The sequence below is a fragment of the Cyprinodon tularosa genome, unplaced genomic scaffold (genome assembly GCF_016077235.1).
Source record: "Cyprinodon tularosa strain WSP-4 unplaced genomic scaffold, ASM1607723v1 ctg179, whole genome shotgun sequence".
Classification (NCBI taxonomy): domain Eukaryota; kingdom Metazoa; phylum Chordata; class Actinopteri; order Cyprinodontiformes; family Cyprinodontidae; genus Cyprinodon; species Cyprinodon tularosa.
In genome coordinates this window covers 457,395-483,100 of record NW_024038602.1, presented here as the reverse complement: position 1 = coordinate 483,100, position 25,706 = coordinate 457,395, and the positions used below count along the sequence as shown (strand labels likewise).

General features: G+C 37.2%; 1 long non-coding RNA gene across 2 annotated transcripts in view; it reads left to right on the top strand.

The window, feature by feature from the left end:
* The first annotated feature begins 10,396 nt into the window (after positions 1-10,396).
* The window catches only part of LOC119781525, a 59,059-nt gene continuing 43,749 nt past the window's right edge, over positions 10,397-25,706 (top strand). Inside the window, exons 1-2 of one of the 2 annotated variants that reach the window (XR_005280582.1) lie at positions 10,397-10,480; positions 18,975-19,086. This is a non-coding gene — a long non-coding RNA (uncharacterized LOC119781525). The remainder of the gene's footprint in view (positions 10,481-18,974; positions 19,087-25,706) is intronic. The other variant, XR_005280583.1, reaches the window with a different exon arrangement.

Genomic DNA, 25,706 nt, shown 5'->3' with positions numbered 1-25,706 from the left:
GAGGGGGCCCCTCCTCCTCAGTTGTGGAATAACTTACCTCTGCATTTAAAGAGGGAACTTCATTGCTTACTTTTCAAACTCCTCCTAAAAACTTTTTTTTTCTTTGGTTTTCATCAATAGCAATTCTTGGTCTGGCCTTGTTTGTTTTAATTGTTTTTTTTTTTTTTATCATGTTTAATCTCTCAATATTATTGTGCTTATTTATACATTCCTGTCTGTTTTATTTCATTTTAATAGTTTGCAGCTATGTAAAAGAATTTGTCTCAGCTAGAGTTGTTTTAAAGTGCTTTTTAAATGAATTTGTTATGGTGAGTGGGAAAGACCCAGACCTCAGATACAGCTTACTTCCAGGTTCAACTCTAAACCCAGTGGGATTTGTAAATTCATGTGGTTAGTGATAAGGCTAACTGCAATTATCAGTACAGTAATAGCTAACTTTCCTACTACAACCACAAACCTCAATATTTGAATAATGTCTGGATTTTATTTCAGATTTATTGGGATGTAACTTGAATGCTTGTGATACAGCATTTTTGAAAAGTATGCAAAATTTTTCCCCTTCAATTATCTGCCACTGTTTATTGGTCTGTCATAAAACATCAAGGGGAAATACACTAAAGTTTGTGGTTATAGTAAAAAAAAGTGCAAAGATTCATTAAAACATTCAAATAAAGAAATTATTCCTCTAGTCATCGACTTGTTTATATTTACTTAATTTCCTTTTGGGATTAATAAGTATTTTTGAATTTTATATTTTAAAGTCTAGTGGTCATAATTTTAATTTTGAGAACCCCTTATTTTACCACTAACCCAGAACTCTAGAGATCCTTTGATTATTCTCATCAACTTCAAACCTGGAAATTTAAACGTCCGAGTAAAAGTCAAGCACAGATTCAGCCAGGCATTACAAATGGATACAACTTCGTCCTTTCACTCTTTATGACACAAGACAGAAAAGGTTCAATTCCACCCATATTAAAATCTCTAGTACATGTCTATAGCTGCTATATAAAAAAAAAGGTTTTCACTAATGCAGGGCTGTGGTTGGCAGGGTAAAGAGTGTCACAAAGCCTCCTTAGTTTACCTTTAGAAAGTTTAGAGATATACTGTCTTATGTGCATTGCAGAACCAAATGAATGCCTTAAAGACCCTCATGGAGATAACAGATCTGGATTTGACCTCACATACACCGTAACTAACCCACTGCTGATGTCACTAACGGCTATCCAGTTAAGGCACACAGATGGCAGTAACTCAGGTTTGCTTTAATATTGATGTTTCTCTGTCGTTGTCTCGCCATCAGCAATACAGTTAATGGTCACAATCTGTGCTTATGCAGAACTTGTAAAAACGAGATGAATGACAACCATGTCAACTACAGACAAGGCTGTAGCGCTTTGCTTTTGAAGCAACTGGTTTTATATGGGACACAAGTTTAGTTTTGAGTTCTAAATTAGCTGAAAGACGCTGAACTTCTTGATTATGGGAGGTCAAAGTGGTTAATTGAACTTCGATATAGGCTCATGATGTGTATTTCCTGTCAGGCAGGAGGTTGTTTTGAAAAAAATACAGGTTTAATGGCTTGATCCATTGTGATTGGAGTGGCTAACTGATGATCTGGTTGTAAATTTCTGTCTCATGGCTGTCACTATCTCTCCTCCCCTCCTTTAAGCTTTCCTGTTTATCCTCCCTATACTCTCTTTATTTTGCTCAGCTTCTCCTGTTTCTAACTTGGCTACCTTATGCTTTGGCGATCTATCCCTTTTCTCCTTGCATCTTGCTGAAAACATTGAGAGCTGAAGTTTGTCTAATTGCCTGAATGAAAACAGTCTTATAGTTGAAACTGTATGTATTGGCTGTCAACCAACACTGAGCTCAAAGAACACTCGATTCAGAGAATTAAGGAGTGGAGGGGTGGGTACTGGTGCAGATGTGCTACCTAATTGTGGATTCCACCATGCGGAAACTATTCTTCTCAACCATTTCCAACCATCTGCAATAGGTGTCACTGGAAGGTTAAGCCAACTTCAAAATGCAAGTACTGTTTCCATTCCTCGCCGCTCAATTGACTATGCAGGGCTCTGTGCCCTTAGAAAAGGAAGACAGAAAAAAAAAGAACTGCAATCATGGACATGGCTTAAACAAGTTTTGAAAAGCCTTTGATATGGAAGGATAAAACTGCAATGAAAATATCTGACTGTAATAGAAATAAAAGCAAATTTGTATCTATGGTAATTTAATTGCTGTTTTATGTATGACATATTTATTTTTTCCATAAAGAGAGAAAAAATAGTATTAGCTCTTCTTATGTTTTTATAACAACCATAGAGAAATACATATTCTTTAAATAATTTCCATGCTTTTTGGAAATTACATTGGGGAACTCAATTTACTCAAGATTACAATTGAATTTAAAACAGCAAATTTTAGACTCAATGTAAATGTTTAGCACTTAATTGATATGATTGCTAAGGAAGAATATTTTTTTTAAATAAGTTCATTTTGTATGTTAATTATGGGGAAATTGTATTATGGTCATTCCACTTGTGTGATGTGAATAATGATGAGAGGTTGGGTAAGTTAGGGGTTAAGAAAAATTAAAAACTGTTCTCATACCAGTTTAGTAATTTCATTTTGTAGGAGTGAGAATTTAACTTTGTCAGCTTTAACTAGATATTCCTAAAGTGCTGATGCTGAAGTCAAACGTACAAGCTTTTGTAAAGTAGCTTCTTCATATGAGTTTAGAAAGTCAATGCTTCAAGGCAAACTTAACAGATGCTAAATCCTTAACCTTCTTAAATCTGTTGTAAGGAACCCTTTATAACAAATAATAATTTCAGATCCTAATTCACAGTATTGTTATCTTAGCTTTGTGGTACTTTTTCAAGATCCATGCTACACATAATTTTCAATTTGTAGAGGTCTGGGCTTAAAAGCTGAAAGAGGTTTCCGTTAAAAATTACAATAGAACAATTCCTGTGTATTTTGGGAATTTTTCTTCTTTGTTGCTAAATTGGTAACGCTTTCTTTTGCAGTACATCAATAACCTTACAATAAGATGGTAATAACATAGCATGTCACACTACATTACCTGGTAACAAGAAAGACTTATTTGGTAATTACCCCAAAATTTGTTTATACAATTTACCTAGTAATACAATAGAACTTGCTATGTTACCATGTTATTACATGGTTATTGATGTACTGTAAAAAAATGATGATAAATGATGAAAATGTTGATTTGTTAAATTATAGATATGATCTTGTGTCAAAGAAAAACAGTGTTTCAGTGCTGGGCTGTAAAGCACTGTGTACCATGTGTTGATCTGTTGTTTTATAAAAATAAACTCATGTTTGGTTTTCATTCCATTCATGCTGCTATTGTATGTCTCATCACAAAATTTATTCTATACAAAAAAATATCTGTAACTTTTGTGATTTAAGCAGTGCAAAAAGTGTAAATATTCAGAAATCTCAATTAATATTTCAATATAAGAGTTTATGCTTTGCTCTGCTTCTTTTTATTTTGTGCATATACATACAAGTTTGCATTTTATATTGTTGCACAAATAAAATCCAGTGCAACCTAATCCCTTTAAGACACTTCTAATTAGGTAATGAAGTCCAGTCATGTGTAATGTAATGTCAGTGAAAGTCTCAAAGATTTTTTAGGGAACATTAATCAACAAACAGCCTCATGAAAGGACCAAAGAGGACAGGTTAGCAAGATTTTGTGAAAAAGTGAAAAGTGAGTCAAAAGTTAAAAGAAGACAGCCAGTATCAAACCAATGTACAACAAGTTTGTGTTAAAGATTTCTATGAGTAATTTAAGTAGCACAGCAAAAAAATAATGGAAAAGTTGTTCAGGCCAGTGAGGTCAAACTTAAACTGTTTGACTTACATATGTAATATACGTTATATTTAGTGGACCATTTTGGTGACAGCATCATGCTTATTTACACCAGGGACGCTGGTCAGAGTTGATGAGAAGATGGTCCTTTTAGAGGCTGGGGAAGATTAGAGTTACATACTGCTGTTCAGTTTATCCAACCTGACTGGGCTTGAGCTGTTTGTATTTTATTTTTAGTTAGTTTGAAAGTAAAGAAATTAAAGAGTGGTAAATCACAAATACAGTGGCACTGTTTAGAAGACTGTATATAAACGAAATTCTAATTATCATTATCTATTTAGTTTGAGAGTACAGGAAAAGGCTCAACAGGTAAAAGACATATTTTTCTAGACGCACTTGAGTGAATGTCACTGTGCAGTCCCATGCCTGGCTAGCCACGGCCACATCTGTTTGTCATGTTAGCACTTAAGCGCCTGCAGGAGCCACAGTTCCAAGTGGGGACAGAGTCCTCTCTCCCACTCTCTCCATCCACCATTTCTCCTAATTACATTTGTTCATTAATCCATTTTCTGTCCACTTCTCTTTCTTGTTTATGTTCTTGCTCCAGTGGGCTTTTGCCTCATCTGACGAGCAGACAGTGACCTTTAAAGAGATGCCAGAAGACTCTGTGAGACAATGTTACCCCTTCACCCTTTCACCAAATACATGCATGCGCCTACGTACACAAACATGCAGGCCGAGCCAGGCCTGTCTTGCCCCTCTGTTTCCCCTCAGGCCATCTCCTTCAGAGGCTAATGGAGTTAGCCTAATGTCTGCACAGCGCCAGTCATAAAACTGATTTGAGGCTAAAGGCTTGGTGCCGAGACCACCACTCTGCCTAGAAAAAAGAGATGTGAGTGAGATGTTAAGAGAGAGCAAGTGTATCTTTAAAGGAAAGGGGTTGGGGTGGGGGTGGCTGCAGCCTGGCGTAACTACAGCAACTGCAGACAATCTAATTGGTATTGACATCCTTGTCTTGGAGGAAATTTGACATCTAAGGGCAAATCTTTCTATTTAGTCGCCCGAATAGTCTCCAAGGCGGGGCCTGAGGAGCACAATCATGCTGGAGCGTTGTTCTGGTCCTCATGTCTGGGCCAGCTCTGCCACGCAGCAATCGATCCTAATCTGATCGGGAGAGGGGAGGAGGGTAAGAGCCATGGGAAGGGAAAAAATGAAAATAAAATCAAAAGCTCTGTTGGGATAATATTTAACAAGAGGGAGTACAATTGGGCTCTGTTGGGGCGGCAACCTGTAATGCACTTGTGCTGCTGTGGCATTGCTAATGTATAGAAAAGCCTGAGAGTAATGGGTCCTCGGCGAAGGTGGCCAGGCTTCAAAGAAATCTGCTTGCTTTAGCTAAAAGACTCAGACCGCCAAAGACCTTCATTTTGTTAGAGCGTCAAATATTGTCTCCTCTTAAGACACACAGACACCCTGATTTTATTATCCTCACTCCCCTGAGAAACTCATCTCATCCCTCTTTTTGTTTGTGTGACTGACCATCAACGTAAAAAAGGGAAGAGGGGCTGTCCATCAAAACACAGACTGGAATTTCTTGGGTCAAGGAGGAGTGAAGACCATCTGCAGTGCCAGGGCTCTGACATAAGCGACAGCTTGGTTTCTCAAAGTTTTGAGAACTGGATCCATACTTTTATTGAAACACGTTGTAATGTAGCTTGTTTTGTTTGTGTTGAGGCACAGAAAATCTTTCCTAATATTTCATTTTGTGGTATTTTTCAGTGGCTTTTGAAATGAATGATTTAAAGATTAAAGAGAATATTTTAGCTGTTTAACCAGATTCATTCTTTTTAGATGGTTTATCAATAAATATATATGATTCAACAAAATTTCTTTTTATTTCTAGAAATAGAAGCCTGTAATTCTTATTAAAATAATAATGTTTAAGGCTGATCTTTCCTTACCAATAATCAATTTTCGCATCAGTCCTTGAGGAGGATAAAGTCAGCATGTAGGATAAGAAATCATACTTGCAGATTGCTATCAAGCATTTAGGAAATGCAGAAAAGATGTTGGAGAAAAAGTTCTGGTGAAATGAGATGAAGATATAATTATTAGACCTACATGCAAAATGCTGTGTGCTGGTAAAACTAACCCCAAACATTGACCTCAAAACATCACAATGAATCATGGTGGTGGTACTACAGCATTTACACATGGTTTTCAACAGTTTGTTAAATCAAGAAGTTGTTGAAAGGCATGTCTAAGTTTCCTTTCTTATCAGAGCAGAAGAGAGAGACATTGCTCTACAGCATTAAATACATTAAAGTTTGGGATTGTTATACAGTGTGATAGATGGTTCAAAGGATAACAGCATCTTTCCCAGGCACTGTATTGTTGGATTTGGTATGTTGATCAATTCAAGCTGTAACTTTTTATGTGCAGGCTGAACTTGATGATCTATAGCAACTTATAAGAAGGGGTTTAACTTTCTCAAACATGTGTTTTACCTTTCTGAAAAAGCAGGGCACCCAAATTAAAATAAGTTATTTGCACAACAATGGCTTGACTTTGGGCTCTAAGCTTTGTGTTTAACATCAAATTTTTGGCTACATTAGTTTTGTTGTGGTCTTTTAATCACTTTAAAATGTAATCTGGAGTTTTTTTATTTCATTTCAGAGTAAGCAGAGGTCTTTGATCCTTGAATGTTTCCTTTGTCTAATTTGGTAAACCCAGAAGGTTTAGATATAGGCTTAATAAAGTTGGGGTCAAAATTCATCTTTAGCATTTAAATTTCCCCTCACTATGATATTACATCCTGTATTACCCCCTTCCAAAACCACTTATGGATCCCTATACCAAGTTACTTGCCTGAAAAATGCTTCCCCTCATTTAAAACTTACACTTTATGTTTTGTAAAGAAGTGAATAAATGGAAACATTGAGGCTTATTATAGTGTTCCATTTAGCATAAAAGGGCTTGTTAAAAGAAACCTTGGCAACATCAGTGACCTGCCATCCCAGGTCCTTTGTCTCTCATTTGGGTAAAACTTGCTTAAAAATCATTTTTATTTTAAAAACATAAACATAGAACTTAGGGTCATGTTACGAATGGAAAAAAAAGAACAGAATAGAAGTATTTTTTATTGTCAATGGCAAAGACAATGACAATGAACACATGCAGGTAAACACATACCTAAAAAAATATTAAAAAGGACAAAAGTTGTAAAGGTTCAAAGGAAGAAAAATTATATCTCAAAAAGAAAACTACTGTACCATAAAAAAATATATATACATTGGATATGTCTGTAAAAATTCATTTTATATATTTTTTTCTTTAACTAAATAGATGTTTTCATATATATGTGGCAATAAAATACATATATAATTCAAATATAATAACATATAATAAATAATTAATCAAATTTATTCCAGATCCTCAAAATGGATAATAAAAACATCATAGGTAGAAGAACATTTTAATTTTACATACATTTCATGTTAGAAGTTTTAAAAGCCTGAACTATTGCCAATTGGAAATACTAAGCTGTCATGTTATCTTCTTTTTGGGTGCAAATACATTAGAAAAATCGATTAACGAAGGACATAGAGATATCAAATAGAAGGACAAATAAGGTGGGGCATTGTCCATTTTACTACCAAGGTTGTGTGTGAGAGTGCATCTGTAACATAAAGTAGTGTGTCAGCATCAATGTAAGCATGTGATGACTGTGTATTGAGCTGATGGCTGAAGATATCACTCCCAGATACTTTAGTCATAAAAGTGTATCTGGGAGCCCTCCAGCTGTGCTAGCCCTGACGGTGCCTGATGTTATCACAGTTAAACAGTCGCTGCTCTATAACAGGAGGAAAGAGTACAGAGACATTCCTGTTTTCCTGCTGGTGTCAGATCTGGGGCGTTACGGCAGACCTCTGTCATTAGGTCACAGTTTCAGAGTGCTCAGCATGATTGAGAAAACTTAGGGGCAGATTGCTGGTGGAATTGTTGTACATTCCCTCATCAGGTTTTCACTCGCCCTCAAAATGTGATAAAGGCACCATGAAACCTGAAATTTTCATGGGTCCCGAATCTCGTCTCAATTTGTATGGAAGTTGTAAAGCAAGACCTGAAAAAGTTCAAATTTATTTATTATTTGTAAAAATAATCAGTATTTTTAAAGAAACATTATGTAAGTTTATACAGAAAAATATCTTTAAAATAGCCTTTTTATTTGACTCTTTATGACTAAAACATAATTTGCTAAGTTGTTTGACACATCAGTAATTCAGCGTAGATGCATCAAAAAGTTCGTTGGCTATTCTTCCTTAATTAACCGTGGATGGGAATGTGATGTCCAGCATGTCCATGTTAAATGGGTCCAACCTAGCAAACAATCGAATCATTTAATTCAAGATCAATTTTCTGGATACTAAGAAGCATCCAACTCAATTGAGACACCAGTATCAACTCCGGGTAAGGGGAAAAAAAGCACAAAAAAAACCTTCTCAAATAGGGGCGCAAGCTACAAGTATGAACAGAAGAGTGCTCCAGTTTTGTCATGATCTTGGCACCGATGACTGGCTTAATTACTCATTCCGTTCACTTGTCTAACTCTGCCCAATTGTTCATTACCTCTCATCTGATCCACCTGCTCCTTTCCTTGTTTAAGGTACTTGAATCCAGTCATCGGGGCAAATTATTTCTTGTTCTCTCCAGCAAGTGTTGAGAGTCCCTTGGTGTTTCTGATTTCCTGATCCTGACCTGTTCTGTCTCTCAACCACTGAACCTGCCTGTTCCCGTCTGAACGGTTTGCTTGAACTGTCTTTGGACTCCTGGACCTCTGAGTCTGCCTGTTCTTGTTCTGATCTGTTTGCCTGACCTTGCTTCGGACTGCTGCTTGTTCTCCGGGGCTGCAGAATCTGGGACACTCTGGGCGGCGCCGATTGCATCTTGTTAGCAGCCTATCGGATGGATTCTACCTCGTCCTCTGGCTATGGATGAACTAGTAAACCAGGTTAGGGACTCACGTACATAATCTTCCACCATTAGATTTACATGGTTACTAACCTGTGTTTCTCTCCTACAGAGTTTCCAGCCTCAGACACCCTAGCCAATGCTACTCAGATCCATAATTTTTAAATAAATGCTTTTGAGTAATTCCACTGTCTGTCTTGCCTTGAATACTGGTTCCTCTGTTCTGGGTCCTGGCAAGTTTTGTGTTTTTGGCACAGGTGTTAGTAACATTACAAAATTCTGTAATGCCTCTTGATTGTCATATGAAATATATATGCTATACTTTTTGACATGGTTTTACGATGTTTGGCCCACATGAAGACACAGATGGGGAAACAAGGAGCAGTTTAAGATGTTTAATAGACAACACACAAATAAGAGCGGTTCAGAATGGGAGCTGCAGGCGAGGTTTGGAACGTCAGTGTTCGGGGTTCTGCTTGAGGAAAGAGAAGACTGATTCAGACTAGAAAAAGCTAAAGAAACCTGCGTTGTTGCTGCTCCGCTTGCCGCCAGGTACAGGTAACCTATCCGTGGAGGGTGAGTGGAGGAATGGGTTCTGTAACTCGAGCAGCACCGCAGCGGAGGCAGGTTCGAGGAGCAGCTGAAGGAACCAGTGTGAAATCCAGGAAAGGGGTCTTATGTCTGACTGGATAGAACCTAGGGCCTTGAGGGGAACGCCAGAGCAGAATCTGAGCAGCAGCGATTCAGAGACCAGTCTTCAGAGCACGGAGACAGGAGGGTGAGCAATCCAGAGCTCAACGAGCGAAGAAGACAGAAGACAGGTTAGAATCAGGGATCCAGAGGATCAGGTTACAGAGATCTGTCGACAGGACAGAAGCCTAGGCGTACCACAACGGTTTAACACTCTGCCGTCCTTCAGCTAATTAAAAACTTCTCTTAAGCTCAGCAGAGCAGCCTCAACGAGCCGCAGGTGTGGGGCCACGCTCACCTGTCAACAACAACCACCTGTGGAAAAGAATAAGCAGAGTACAGAACACCGAACCCTGACACTTTTATTTTTTGTCTGTACACTTTTCAGTTTTAAATGTGTCTTTAACATTCATCAAATTATGGCAAATGTATTTGTAAGTTTACTTTTCACCAATAGAAACTGCTCTTAAATTAGATTAAATACCTCGTTTAAGATCATGACATTTCTTCCTATGCTTAATAATGTAAGAAAAACAGATAAGTAATACAGAGCAGCTGTCTCGCTTTTAAAAATGTCTGACAAGGCACATGAAGGCTTAATGAGTGTTTATGAATAGGCAGCTTACTAACTTTTAGTATCCTACAGAATCCCTAAGAAAATTAAATCATTCTGATAACATTAAATTATTTTTATAGTGAATTTGCTGTTACGTGGTCCTCCTACACTTGCTGATTTACTAGGTCAAACCCTGTCTCAAATACCCTTATTCTTCCCAAATTAAGAGCATAATGACTGACCTTTGCTACAAGTAAACTACTGACTACACTAGAGTATTTCACACAACTCCTCTACAAAAATAGAAAACCCTTTTGCAGATGCAGTGTCATGTTGGTGTTCTGTAGGACCTATGTGAAGTCAACAGCTACGGACAACTCAGGATTGTTTAAATGACTTAATGACCAAAATGGGTAAGTGAATGCTTCTTAAGGGATCTATAAAGGGACCCGAGAAGGCACTGATAAGGAGGGTTAAGATTTTTTAAGTGTTTAAGTATTATTTTTTTTTAAACAGTGTCCTGTTTGGTGATGTGGCAATAAGAATAATTGTTTTGATGCCAAAAAGAGAGCCCGACAGATTTTACTTTTACAAGTAGAGCAGTACGGCTGTCACCATAGTGTTCCGCTTTATTATAATTCATGCACGGAGTATTACAGATTTTATGGACACTGCTATGTAAGTAGAAGAGGAAAGGAAAAACTTTCAAAGACTTTCAGCAGAATATGATAATTCAGGTGCATAATGCAAAAATCCCAGTTAAGGATTACATTCTCCCCATAAAAATTACCACATTCCATGAATGTGCTTATTTTTCAAATTTTTTTATCAATTTTTTCCCCCAGCTATTGTTGATTATTGTTATTACACTGTCATAAGTACAGAGCAACAAAATTAACTCTCTGCATTTAAACCATCCCCTCAGGGAGCAGTGGGCTGCCATTGTGTGGCACATTGGGAAAAGTGTGGAGGTTAAGGGTCTTGCTCAGGCACCCAGAGTGGCAGTCTGTGGCAGTAGGGCTTGAACTTGAAATCTGAGGATTCCGGGCGCAATGCCCTAACCACTTAGCCTGACGCAGGTTAACCGACGCATAGTTGTTGTCAACAAAAATCAAAGCGTGCAGTTGCACGCCTAGAATAAGAAGATGAGCCTTGATCGCGTTTCTCTGTTCCTCTTTTAAAATTAATTTGCTGTCGATATCTTCTAGAACAGACCTAATAGCAGAATCTACTCACCTCAACTCTCCGGCGGCAGCCATTGTTGTTGTCACCCAAGCGCGCTTTGGTCACGTGGTTGATCACGTTACTGTTGATCATCTGTCCATCATCGTATAAAGCCCGCCCTGACAATTTGATTGGATCGCCAGAGAGTGGGCGATAATACTCAGGCTACTATGGAGCAATGACAGACCGAACTTCCCGACCTCAAACCTTGTGGACGGGACTAAGTTCGGAATGGCACCCGGGCTACTAACCACTGGGCACCACTCCCCAATTTGATCACGTTTTGAAGCACGTATGAAGCACTGTCCTTCAAGCCGTCTTCTGTACATGAGTTGGGGCACCTTCATACTTTTATTCTTTTCCTTTTGTTTCAATTTGGTTTTTTTGGATCGCTATAATGTCCTTCTAAACTAGCATATTAAAACATCTCTAAAGGGCAGATTACCTGATCATAGGAATCTTCCCTAAATGCAACTGGAACTGGATTTGAAATCTGCAACATACTATAGATGCACTTTAGAATATTATAGATGCGCCGCGAAATATAGTCTTTATATAGACCTGCTTTATTCTGAGACTATTTTTGAGACCACGAATGGTTAGCAGAACTTTAAAGCTAACTGATTTTCTTATATTTATATTTACTATTTTGGTTGCAATTTTACACATTCAGTATGGTGTTGGTTAAAAAAGAGCACACATAATCTGTAATATAGTAATTATAAATAAGTGTAATTCTAAGCTTCATGGTGTCTCCATTAAACCCAACAGAGTGTGGTGGAAAAATATTCAGAAACACAGTTGACAACTCCAGAAGTGAAGCTGATCTGACAGGTTTTGTCTTCATCATTCCCTTTTCTTTAGTTTGTCTCCCAGCGCTTTTGTCTGTGACCAGTAGCATGTAGCAGAACATAGTCCCGAAGTCAAAGGTCTCACAATAGAGGCAACAAATTGTCCGAGGGGGTACTGGCACCTTAAGGGCCTCCGTATGCAAGCAATTGTCTCTGGCCTGGATTAGTTTTTGGTATCTAGTTACAAACTTTTATTCCCGTGGAGTCAAGTTCAGCATGGCAATGAGCCCCTGCAGTGTTGCCGAGAGCCCAGTGATTTATGTGTTGCTGAGTGAGAGCAGCAGGTTCAAGTCAGAGGTCCCTGGGCAGGGTAACGTTCAATATAAGTTTGTCTGCGTGTTTGGATGGGCATATGAGAAAGCATGTAGTAGTCACTTCTCTTTGAACACATAAATGTGTGTTTGTTAGTCCGAAAATCTGCAGCAAGGACCAGACTCAGGCTCTCGGCAGGAAGCCTTGGTCTGTTTGGCTTGGAAAAGGTCCATTTGTTTGACTGTGAACATGCCTTTAGAGTTTTTAGTAATGTAAAACAATGACTCACTCTGCAAGGAGGTAGGGACATTTGAGTATGATCTGAGCTGATTAGTCAAGTGGAGATGGTGAAGGATTGATGAATGAGTTCTGATGACAAAATAACTTTGGGAAACATGTAAAAAAAATATTTCATATTAGTACATTTGTTTTGGCAGTTTAAAAGCAACCAACTGGACAACTTCCAAATATCATTAATCAAACTGGTTTGGCTATCATTTGACATATCCACGCAAAGGTGGAAAAATATCATAGATGCCCTTAAGGGCTGGTTATACTCCTGCAGCCAGTACTGGAGTTGAGGGGGAATGGCACCCCATTCTTAAAAAAAATCTTCTTAAATGACCATCCCCCCATACCATCCCCTGTGACATTTTATCACTGAATGTGTAAAATTTCTACAATATATTAACAGTAATGGCAATTATATTGCCCTTTCATCATTTGGCTGGCTGTGGGCTTAATAGTAGCCTGAGCAAAATAAAGAGAATCAAAGAAGTGGCCTACCATGACTATGAAGCTGATCCCAGTGGGAAATGTGTCCTCTGCATTTGTAGGGGCAGTGATAGCCATGCCAGTCCAGGGACTGACTGCATTTCTACTGTAATGTGCCTTGGTCAAGGTCATTGACCGGTGTACCTGACATATAAAAACCTTACCATGCATATTGCTTTAGGTTAATAGACTGTATTAAATAGGCTATGTATGCCTCCAAAAAAAAAAATTCAACCATCCCTCTTCTTCTTTTTTTTTTACAACTAGACTACTGCCCATAGCAGTATGTCGCAGTGAGCTTGTCGCAGATATGACGCAGATATTTTGGATTTATGCCCAATTTTGAAGTGTGGTCTGCGCTATGTTATTTCACGCCACAGCGCAAGTGGGACAATCACAAACTAGCTGTGGGTCTAGATACAGCCAAGGCAGCGAGCCATGAGGGCGAAAAAGAGAGGGGATCCAGGTGGAAAAAGGGTCCCAGCATTCTCACGCACCTCTTTCTTCTAGCTGGTCCAACTTCATGGGTCGTTTTCCACAGTGGAGATCATACAAACAAAACAAGCCGGTAAGGTACAAAACAGGAAATATGCATAGTGTAGAGCAGATTTAGATTTGACTAATCAGAGGCCTCCTGTCTGCAGCACTGTCTGAGGTCACCAACAATTTTGGAGAGGTGCCCCAGAGTGTCTGCGGAAGGGGCATATCTGCGTTAACTATGACACACACGCAGACAACCTAGTTTGTGAGTATAAACCAGCCGTTAAAGAGATATAATTACTCAGGCACATTAATGACACCAAATTTGTCCTGTTCAGAACCCCTGCATGTTTTTTCCTTAAAGCTTTATTTTGTCTTCTTGACCAAGTGCCTTCATCAATATGCACTACATTGTTTTTTAGAGCTATACTATTATTTTAAAAATGTCAGATGTTTTGGAGATTACAATGACACATTTATGTGTTTTATGGGGATTTTCTCTGACAGTGCACCACAGTAATTCATAAATGATATGAAGTGGTAGGAAAGGGATACATGGTCTTCAATTTTTATTTTCAGAAATAAATGCATATATTCAGCTCTGCTTCACTCTGAAACCCCTACATAAAGTCCTTCTCAACCAGTCAGGCTCTTCAGAGTTTAAGTTGTAGGGAAGTTTAAAGCAGAATTACATCAGAAAACAGGTTGTGGGTTAAATTACAACTTTGCTCCCATATCTAGTCCTTCAGTTGTGAGTGTTTTTGAGAACTAGAAACTTTTCATCTTGGTCCCAAGAATAAAGCTCTTAGTGTGATTAGAAATCCTACTTTATTTATGCTTATCTTTAGTCGAAATTTCATGCAGAATTTGATGTTGCCCATTTCAAACATTTGACTCTGGCCGCTGATGTCTCAAATTCCACCTTTCTATGGAGCTAACAATTACACTTACCACGCTGGGAAAAAAAATACAAATGTATGAACATGAAGGGTTCCCAAATGTAATATGCAGCAGCAGAAAAATATTTAACTGGCCTTTGTGTTAGAATCAGTTAGAAATTTCAGAGTAAATAAAGAGAATTCAGAGAATCTAAAACCATACAGCTATTGGGGATATTGCATAATATGCATCTCCTATCAGCATGTTTTTATTAGATTTGAAGAAGAAATTTTTCTTCTACCAGATTCTGTAACCGCTAAAAATGAAGCTAAAATGAAAATGGCATGGTTTAAATCAAAGCATATTCCAGTTAAAGACCAAAACTACAATCATTTTACCACCTATGGCAAGACTTGAAAATGACTCGCTCTCCATCTAATCTGAGCTTTAACAATTTTATAGAGGACTGGAAAAGAAAATCTGTCTCTAGATGTAGAAAGCTGTTAGACACAAATTTGAACCAACTGGAAGCTTTACTTACAATTAAATCTGAAATATGTGTAAAAATAATTGACTCAATGAGACTGAACATAACTGTTGTTATTCTGACATGAATTAACACATAGGTTAAAGTAACAATTAGCTAACATCTCAAACTATTTGGTTACAAACAATTAGGGATATCAGGGCAAAGGAGGCAGTAAAGAAATGCATGCCACACTTTTTGTTAGTTTTTCACATAAGGTCCCAATAAACTGCATTGAAATTAGTGGTTGTAATATTGTAAAATTTAAAAAACTTTAATAATTGCACATTGGACATTCAAATAATATTAATAATTTTTCCTTATTTTCCCCTAAACTTACAAAAATAAGAGTTTAATAGTTTAACTAAAATGAGACAGAAAAACAAGCTGTTCTAAACATACCAAGAATCAATGAAGGTATGGTTAACACAGTCTGTGTTCATGCACCCTAGATCAACCCCTAGTGGTATCTATGTTCCTTTGAAATATGAATACCTAAAAATTGAGCCATATTTATTCTCGATGGTCCATTTTTGGATCCCACAGATATTTTGAAAATGGCGCATCTGTCCCATGGCCTGGTCAGCCATCTGGATAAGATGGGCCAAGGAAAAGATGTTAATGCACTTCATGATGAGAAAGGAGGATGACACCTTTGACCTTCTCTAGCCTTTGACCTCAACCGCCAATAAGGAGCCACTGATGCTATGGGTTTCCTATAGTGAGCATATGCTGGCCATGCCAATTCCCTAAAAGAAATTCTTCGTTTCAACACACTTTTTATTTTAGCCAAACAATCTGCAATAAACAGCCAAGCAGTAATAACATAGAAATTGTATTTGCTCACTTATATGATTAAAGAAAGAGAAAGTTAGATTCTTAGTGAACAGTTTGCTGTACCTTCCCACCATTGCAATCAAACGCTTGATGATAACTCTTTGTAGATTGTAGCTCTTCTTGCCTTTTTATTATTTTTTAAACTCAGAGCAGATCTTTAGCATGTATTTATTATCCTTGCAGAATTTTCCTTTCCATTTCAATTGGTGAATTTTGAGAGCTGTGAAACAGGATCATGTCCTTAATCATTGGCAGCATTTCCAGGAATCACCGCTAGAGTGATAGAAAGAAAATCCCCTCTGTACACTGTGTGCTTTCCCTTTGACAGCTGTGACAGTTTCAGTAGTCAGTGCATTGACATTTATATAGTGTTTCCCTTGGGGTAGAGCTCATGAGCTCAAGGTGGTGTTTGGGAGAAATATGAACATGGAGAGTTTATCCGTTTACATGTGTAGCTATGCTCTCATCAAACGTGGTATTTTGGCAATGATAGATCTTTGTTCCAAATTAAACATTAGCACAGATCACCTGTGTTGTCATGGGCAGAAATATTAACTATTTTGATGTGTACTGAACTGCGAAAGAGTGTATGCTCCCTTAAATATTTTGCCTGCTTTGAAATTCTTGAATGTTTTAGATCATTTAACAAATGTAAACATTTGGCAAGCATTACCAGAGTAAAGATGCACACATTTACAGCTTTAAAATTATTATTTGTTTGGAAAAAAGAGTTAAAATAAAATAAACAACAACTGAAGCATTGGTTAAAAAGGTAACTGCTGTTTTTGCAAAATATTGATTCAATTGTGATGAGCTGATTTCAGTTTTACAAGACACACCCAGTACTGAAACCAGTTGAATACCAAAACTATTTAACAACATGTAAAAGGCTTATGTGAGAATAACACAACTTTCAGGAACTTGTGCTTCCTGACCCCAGGCTCACACAGACTCCGATCTTACCGTTGCGGTGCGGTGTGTGCGGCGCCGCAAGGATTCCAAGTCATTAAAAAGACGTAAACCTCTCTCACCGGCTGCTGAGCTGTCCTGCTGCGGTTACCGAGACACTCCGGCGCTGCAGAAAATTCCGCAAGAAAGCTATCCTTGCGGCGTGCCGGAGCCCTCCGCAACAAGCTCTCGCAAAAATCCTTTATTTGGGCCGTGTTATCGCGTGAAGTTACGTGAACTCAAGTGAACTTCTGTTAAATCTCCGGACCTGTTGCCGGAGCCGCAGAGCCGCACCGCACCGTAGTCAAAAGGGCGGTGTGAGAGGGGGTGTGCGGGAGTTGCGGTCTCCGTCGGCTCGGTAACTGCACCGGAGCCAGTGTGAGCAAGGGGTGATATTCCATCACATAAGAGCCTGCAGAAAAAAACAAAATAGAAATTAGTTCTTTGAACTAACAGAGCTATAAATTCTCCTCTTAAACAGAAAATCCAGAAGGAGAATGTACATAAGCGGACAAGCAATTCTTGGACCAGCACATCTTTTAAAGTTTTGAAGTGGACCAGTTAAAGCCTGGATGTTAATCCAATTGAGATTCTGTAACATGACCTTAAATATGCTGGCCATGCCCAAAAGCCCACCAATGAGGCCAAATAAAAGATCACAAAAATGAAGAGTACACGAAAATTCCTCTGGGGTTATTTCCATGTAAAATGTATTTGATGACCTGAACAATAGGTGGGCTTAATAAACAAATTAAGAAGATTATGGGTTCGAATCCTGCTCTTGGCAGGGACCCTGTGTGGTTTGCATGTTTTCCCCATGTGTGCGTAAGTTTCCTCTAGATGCTCCGGATTCCCCTAACATTTAAAGACCTGCTGGTCTGGCCAGGTCTGCCATAAATGGCAGCGCACCCAGTCACAGTGGCCCAGGCTAACCCCCCGGCATTTGATTTATGAAATTCTTATGTATGTAACCTGTATTTATAATGACAAATAGAGCACCTTTACCTTTCATTTTCCAAGCAAGGATTTAACAACACTGGTTTTATAGATTTTATTTTGACAAATCTTTTCAAAATTTTGTAAATGTTCAAATGCATAATTGCCACTAATATCTAATGGCAACTTATTAGATGGCTCTAGACAGCCGGGGCCCATAGCCAACTGAGCTTGGCTCCTGCACTGAAGACATTATAAAAAAAATCAGTTTCTTATGATGATAATGGTGGACACACAAACAAATTTCATATTTTTCCTTCAGCAGTTTTACTTTAACAGTTATTTTAGGTTGAAAGTTTTGAAAAGTAAAAAAAAAACAAAAAAAAAACCTGCAGCTCAAGTACTGCAAGTGGCCCTTTAGCTCTCATAAAAAATGAAACCATGAACTACTACCCTATTGTTGTTTAATTATTTTTCTGTGAACTGATTTGAAAAAAAAAAGAAAAACCCAAAACAGAACCAAAAGAAATAAATAAACCACAGCTGCAACCTGCCTGCTTGTAAATTTGGTCTAGAACCAACAATGATGACAGATAAACCTCAGTAACAGGGTTTTTGTTTCTTTAAAAGGTTTTTGGCATCATTCTAGATAGAAAATTGGCTGCTTATCTTGGCAGCACTAGTAGACTTAATTTAAATTTGGTGTTTTACTGGCATGTGAGCTACTTTTTTAGAAGAGATCATGATAGGTTTAAGGTCGGTGTGCTTGGAAAGTCTAGTCCATAGGGCAGATTTTACTAACTGTAGTCTCTATTTGAACTAGTTGGGCTCCTTGTGTGTACTGAGCTGAATCTTAGCCTCAAATTTTGACCTGGATTGAAGAAATTGCCACATTAGACATAAGTTGGTCTCTTTAATATTCTTCTGATCACAGTTTTATAAGAAACAACAAATTGCATGTTGTTTTTCCTGAATGATAATTAGGTTTTAAACAGAATTTGAAATTGCAAATCATAAAAAGGAGCAAGGAAAAAAAATATTGGTGCTCGCAAATTGCGAAAAGAAAAACTAAATAGCACTGTTGTTAAACTAGGTCCGGTATCATATTTTAAAAGTTTATCGATCATATAATCTTCAGACAAAAATAGACTGCTTGAGTTTCATGTGAGTTATATTATGTTGCTTGACATATTTTGACAGATGCGTAAGGAGGAAGTCTGAGTCAACGAAGAACAGAAGTGTCTTCATTTCATTCACACATCCAGTCCCAGAACTGATACCTGGCTGTCCAGTTTCTACTTTCAGTCATCCGGTCAGTCCTCTGTGCTAAACATTGACCTTGTGACCTCTGCTCATGACCCCTGACCTGTGATGTTGACCCCTCGTACACAAGGATAGGTTTCATGTATATCTCAACCAGCCGTCTCCATTGACTACCTGCCAGGCACCTGCTCTGAGAAATGAAGCCAAGGCGAATGCCTCTCTGGGGAGCTTGTGACTCAGTAGACAACAAGGCCTGGCCTCAGCCCTGCATTTGAATAGGCTTTGAGTGGTCCTAGTAAACCAATCTCCCTAATTATCTATTGAAAGGACATTTTTTTTCCTTGCCTAGTCATTACCTGATTTCAATTGCTGAAAAGTAACATGGAGAAACTAAAAAAGTGGGGAGGGAGAGGATGTGGGAATAAATACATGAGTCAATACATGGGCACACACTTTTGCACACGCAGAAAGGCTCTGCATCATCCTGATTTCATTAAGGTTAATTGTGGGTTTTACATGTAAATCCACGATGTAGGAGCAGATCAAGGCTATTAGGAAGAATAAAGCATGAATAAATGGCCTTTAGCTGTATTTTGTTGCATTGGAATTGCGGTTAAGGCAGGTTGCTGTCTAAAATGTTTGGTTTGCCCAAATCATAATTATTGTCAAGAAACTAAAGTAGCCTAAGTGTGAATATGAAGAAGTATTTTCACTGAGACACATTTTAAATAGTAAGTGGTTGCATATGATCAAATCTTGTTGCTTTTCTTTTTAATGGACTGCAACTGGAATTAATATTGATTTTAAAACAATAAAAAAGAATGTGAAGTAAATATGCAAAGAGTAGCTGTTTTCTCCTCTGCTTACTTCATTTTTTTGTACAATAATGAGGCTATTGTATGATGCATTTAATATCCTTGAAAGATGCATTAATGTTTATCTTGGGCTTCATGGTGTCATATAAAATATTCTGCAAAAGTATTCATATTACCGGTAATAAAATCGTTTTTACAATTTGTCACATAAAATGTTCTAAAGTTTATAGGTGACAGAACACAAAGTATAACATTATTCAGGGTAACAGGAATTGGATGCATTTTTTCTTTATTTCATATAATAATATCTGAAGAATGGGACAGCATTTGTATTTTGCATTCTTACGTATGATAACTCGAGAGGAAATCCAGTGGGATCAACTAATTGTTTATTTCTCCAAAATAACAGAGTCCATTTAATCTCAGTTGCAGTCTAGGTGTTCTGCGAATGATCCATATATTTTTTGTAAAAATTTGTAAGAAAGCACTATATACACATAGGTCCCTAGTAACTCTGAAAGCACTCTTAAACTCCACAATTTAGGTGTGGAAAAGTGTGCTTCTCTTATTTGTGGCAAAGGGATTTTTCCCCTCAATGGTCCTTCCATGACCTACTTTTCTTTTTGCAATACATTGGGACAGTGGAAGGAGTTAGTGGAGGTAAATCCAGCTGTTTAGAGTGTATACCACTGTAAATTATAAAGTGGCTCCTTCTCTGTCAGGGAGGGGTGGGGTGGTGGTTTAAAAAGACAAAGTCAACTTTCCCAAGATTTATGATATTTGATCTTTCATATGAAACTTCAACTTTTGTTAATGTTACTTCACTATATTAGCACTTTTGGGGCTACCAACTGGTGGAACAAAACTAAAAATATATTTTTTGTACTTGCAAGTTTGCACTCTTTATTTGAAATCTTTGAAGATTGGGCGCTGTGTATGACTAACTATATATGCAACAAACTCTGAAAACATTCCCATAAAAAAATATGGTGCTGGTACTGTAGCATCACACTCTGGGATATCACTGAGAGAAAATTTAACAGGGAAGAAGAAACACACCAGAGCTAATCTAAAGATGAAGCTAATTGTCAGGATAATTATCATTGATTATATGTAAGTTTATTTCACCTTAACATTACCTGCTTGTTGCGTGTCAGAACTGATGTTTTCCCTAGTAGTTTATCTATTTAAGACAGTTCCTCATTCCGGATATACAGTTATCATCTTCATTTCTTTAAGTGGCAAAAATTTGGGAAAGGAATGAAAGCAGTGTCATTCAGCTTAGAACAAAGTGTAATAATTTGATATGGCTGGAGCAATGGATGTCTCATCATCTGCAAATGTGTATGATGAAGATGTGATAATTTAACATACTGGAGACGTCTAAAATGCTTCTCTGTTTGTTTGGGCCACTTCCCGAGAAGTGAGCCTGGTTGGTAAGCAGCTGCCTTCTGTAACCCAAAGCAACTTCCTTGATCTGAATAAGATTACAATCTCTATCAAAATCTGTTGTCATGTCTCATGGTTATTTAATACATATACGTTAAGAAGTGTTATTTAAAGAGTTTGTCGAGAGTGATCTCTTTTCAGGAAAACAAACTGGAGAGAGAAAGCTTCAAGGTGTAGAAACAGAGCTTTCCTTTAACATAATACATGACAATCGTGGGTGAGATCCTGTTGGAAACAGGAAGAGATTTAAGACAAGAACAAGGGGCAAGAACTTCCTCTGCTCCTCTACACAATATATATATTAACATTTCTGTTTGTAAATTGGCAAAAAGAAAACAACACAACAAAACAACAAAGAAAGTTTAAGCTGTATGAAGAGATTTTAACCTAGACAAAACACTCATCTTGAAAATCACAAAGATGAACTGTTGATGCTTTATACAGTTTTGTACTGTGTGTGTGCATGAGTAGTTTGCAGATTTACCACATGAGCTTGAATGAAAGATTTATCTTGAACCTAAGGTATACTTTTTTGGTTAACAGCACTTTCATTAGCTTTTCTGATCAGCAAAACATGTCACTTGAATAACAAAACTTTTTTCAGTGAAATAAGGTTTACCTAAAGTTCTTAAAAAAAAAAAAAAACGAATATTGTTCCTGAGTTTCCGCCGCCCTAATTAAAGCTATCTGCATGCTGTACTGCTGGGTCAAGAGCGTAGAGGGACTCGCTCAAGAGTGTGCTCTCTGGGGCTCTAGGGCCGTTCTCAGAAAGCTCTTAGGGCTTGCATGCAATTGCCGTGTGGTAAATGAGATAAGAGAGGACAGAGCTATCCTTTGAAACTAAATATAAATTGTAACAAGCACAGTTTGGATAGCTTAGTTTTTGTCTCTAATTTAGTCCTTTGAATTCTTAAAACATCAATAGTTAAACTTACTGCTTTTTTTCTTTTAAAACAAATTAAAAAAGAAACACCGTTGTGTATATTTTCTTATAGTTACAATTATAGGAGCACATAAAATATCAAATATATTGCAGAGTTAGTTTTTCTTTCCCTGATCCATACATTTTCTACTGTGACAGAAAAGAAAAAGTTTCAAACAATAAAGGTATAAGCTTGATAATTGATAAAAAGTTATGTGTGCTCTAAGTGCAGCAGTGGAAGGGGCTTTATTATTCCAGTCTTTGAACTTCTCTGAATGACCGTCTATCTTAAGTTCTTTAATCTCCTCCAGGCCGTCTGCTTCCACAGCAGCGCCTCTAAATCTTCTCCCACCTTTGGACTCTGACTGGAACTTTAACTGTCTCAACTCTCTGATCTCAGAGTGTGCGCACATGTATACACATACACACAAACAAGTCTGCTTAGATTTTACCTTCCCACAATATTCTACTTCATGAAACAGCTATAGTCTAGACCTTCTAGAGAAAGAATTGTATTAAAAATTATAATAAAAGCAGTTCTTATTCAGCCGCTGTCAAAAATTTAGAAACTTCTGTTGAAATGCTACATTTAATGCCATAAAAGATTTACTTTTATTAATTCTTTAATCATTTCTATCTCTTCAAATTTTGAAAAAAGTCAAAATTTTAAGGGGAACATTTTTAATATTCAATCAAAATATCTAGAATAACACAGTAAATAAATAACAATAAATAAACACACAAACTGAAACTCTAACCAGTTTTTTAATTAATTATTCTTAATTATTATGCAACTGATAAGCTAAATACAGTCTAAGATTCAACAGTTGTAAGATTTTCTTTACATCTGCTGATTCGTATGATTTAACCAAAGCCTAATTTAAAATGTAACATAATGTATTTGTACAAGTATGCAAAACTATTAAAACCTTATGTAAGCCAAGTGAAAAGTGCAATCAATAATTTGAGGAAATAATGGACATCAGTTTATATAAAATTAAAAAAGATAAGAAACCTTACAGAGTAGCATGTAGTGACAATAAGGGAAATGCAGGAATGTGTTTCAAGTACTGGTTGGGTCATATAAATATCACCGTCATCTGTTAGGTATGAAGTTAACTTTTGTTCCTGTGTGCTGTGGTGTGATGACACCAAACATGTGATTTTTGGATAGGAGAACATCATATCATGAAAAATGGTGATGGTAGTATCCTGTTGTGGAGGCATTTTACGACATACATAGATAGCTAGATTATTGTCAAGGTAAGGGAAATTATGAACAGTTAAAAATACTAATCAGATTTAACCTATATTAAACAAAAGCAGACAATGGATACCATAAAGTCAAAATATAAATCCTAAGAGTCTGAAAGATGGAGATTTTCAGTTGGCATACTGATCGATTATCAAGAACAGAATGCCTCAGCTATACCGTTGGTGAAGGAAGTGCACTTATCTTTGTTTTTGTTTTTTTTCTCTATGGAATTGTGTAGAGAAAAGTCACAGTGAAGGTGTAAATTGTTTTTAAATGCTTTATAATTTTCTTGGTTTTTACCATCTAAAAATAAATTTTAAAGAGGATGTGTACATTTTTAAAATGGGCTCAGTTTATCTAGATGTATAATGAGACTAAAGACACATAGATATTGACATTTCTTGAATGTCCTGTAATCATATGCCTCTGTTTCTATAGCTTTGAAAATCCAGTCAGGTGAGGAAAGTAGGATTAATTTACACTGATTTTCACTGTTGTACCTACCCATCTTCTACATAAAAAAGGTCTTACTAGAAGTTTTAACCTAATATTCATATTATTGAGAAAATGAAATCTGTTAACTTCTGGAATACACCGAAAAACACTTTCTTGAAGTAAAGCTGTTTCTATATTCATGCCACAAATCCCTCAAAAGTGCCTAAAACCATAGTTGATCTCAAGTTGCCTATGACCGGCAGGGTCAAGATACATGACTCCTAATAGAATAAGGCTGCCAGGCTCCACTAGCTGGTTACAATGGTCAGAATAATAAAGCCGTGTCAGGTTGTGATGTTTGTTATCAGAAGCTGTTGCTGCATTTACAGCCTCAGTGTGGCTTCTGTCAGGAATAATAAGCACTGTGTAGCTCAGCTTCTACTACTCGCACAGAAAGTTTGGACCCTCTGGGCCCCTGTCTTCTGCACATGCACCACACAGCTCTGCCAATGACATCAAACATCTTAGCCTAAGTGGGCTGTATTCAGCCATACCCCACTTATAGGCTTGGTTAGCAAACATGTATTTTATCCCTCTTATTTGTTCATACATGAAATGTTCACATACTTAGACATTTGAACACTGAGAGGATAGAGTCTTCTTGGGATTAGTTGCTTTACATCAGCGTTTAGAAGCACTCCAATAAGCTCTCTGTAGACAGCAGCTCCTAAGACACTTCATTTATCTTCCAGACCAGGGACCACTTCAAGGGCCCTCAGAGGTGCCTGGCGCTGAGGTCATTGCTGGGGGTGGGTCTTTTCAAAGATTTAGGGCCTTTAGAGAGGGATTAGGCAACCGTGTACATATTATCATATTGGAAAGTAACAAAAGTCAAGTTTGTAGTACTTTTGTTTTGTTCATATGTTTGTCAGCCATTTAAGCACTACTGATACTGTAATTGGGTTAATTAGTTTCTTAGGTAATTAAACAAAATGCCTTCAAAGTTCCAGAGCCCTTAATTTCTATCTGAGACCAAAATTAGAATTTCCTAGGAATATGTTTTATATGTCTTAAAATAAAATAAACTGAAAAGAAGAACTTTATGCTTAGGGTAGTGTGTGCTATTTTGTAAAGCACCATTAACCCAAAAGATAAACCTGAAAAAAAATGTATAAAAAAAAAATCCAAAGGCACCATCTAATGCTTTAAGACAGAATAAGAATATGAGTTTAGAGCCCCAAAATGCACAATAAATAACAATAAATCAATGTGTAGAACACGATAAAGATATGATAAAGTGTACCTGATTAAATGGTTTCTGACCCTTATGGTGCGCTTCAGTCATGATATAACAGAGCCAACAATTTTTGTCAATCTAAAAATTTTCAGGAAGTGGTTGCAGTACTTGGGAGCATTTAAACTAAATATTGATTTTCTTTGTCTAGTTCTGGCCCTGTTAACACAGAGTGATCAAGTCTTGGTTAACACAAGGGCTCTCTCTTTATATATATATATATATATATATATATATATATATATATATATATATATATATATATATATATATATATATTGCCCAAAGACAACTTATTGGCTTATAGATCATGGGGAAGCATTTTTACTGGTTTTGGTCAGGACTCTGGCAGCAGGATTCTGGTTGAAGTACATCTGCTTGGTTCATTATTCTGGAGGCTATCAAAAAAATAATTACAGTAATGTAACTTATTGAAAGGAAAAGCATTCAGGTTTATTTGCATAGCAACTTTATAGGGAACCCCAAATTCTGATTTTAT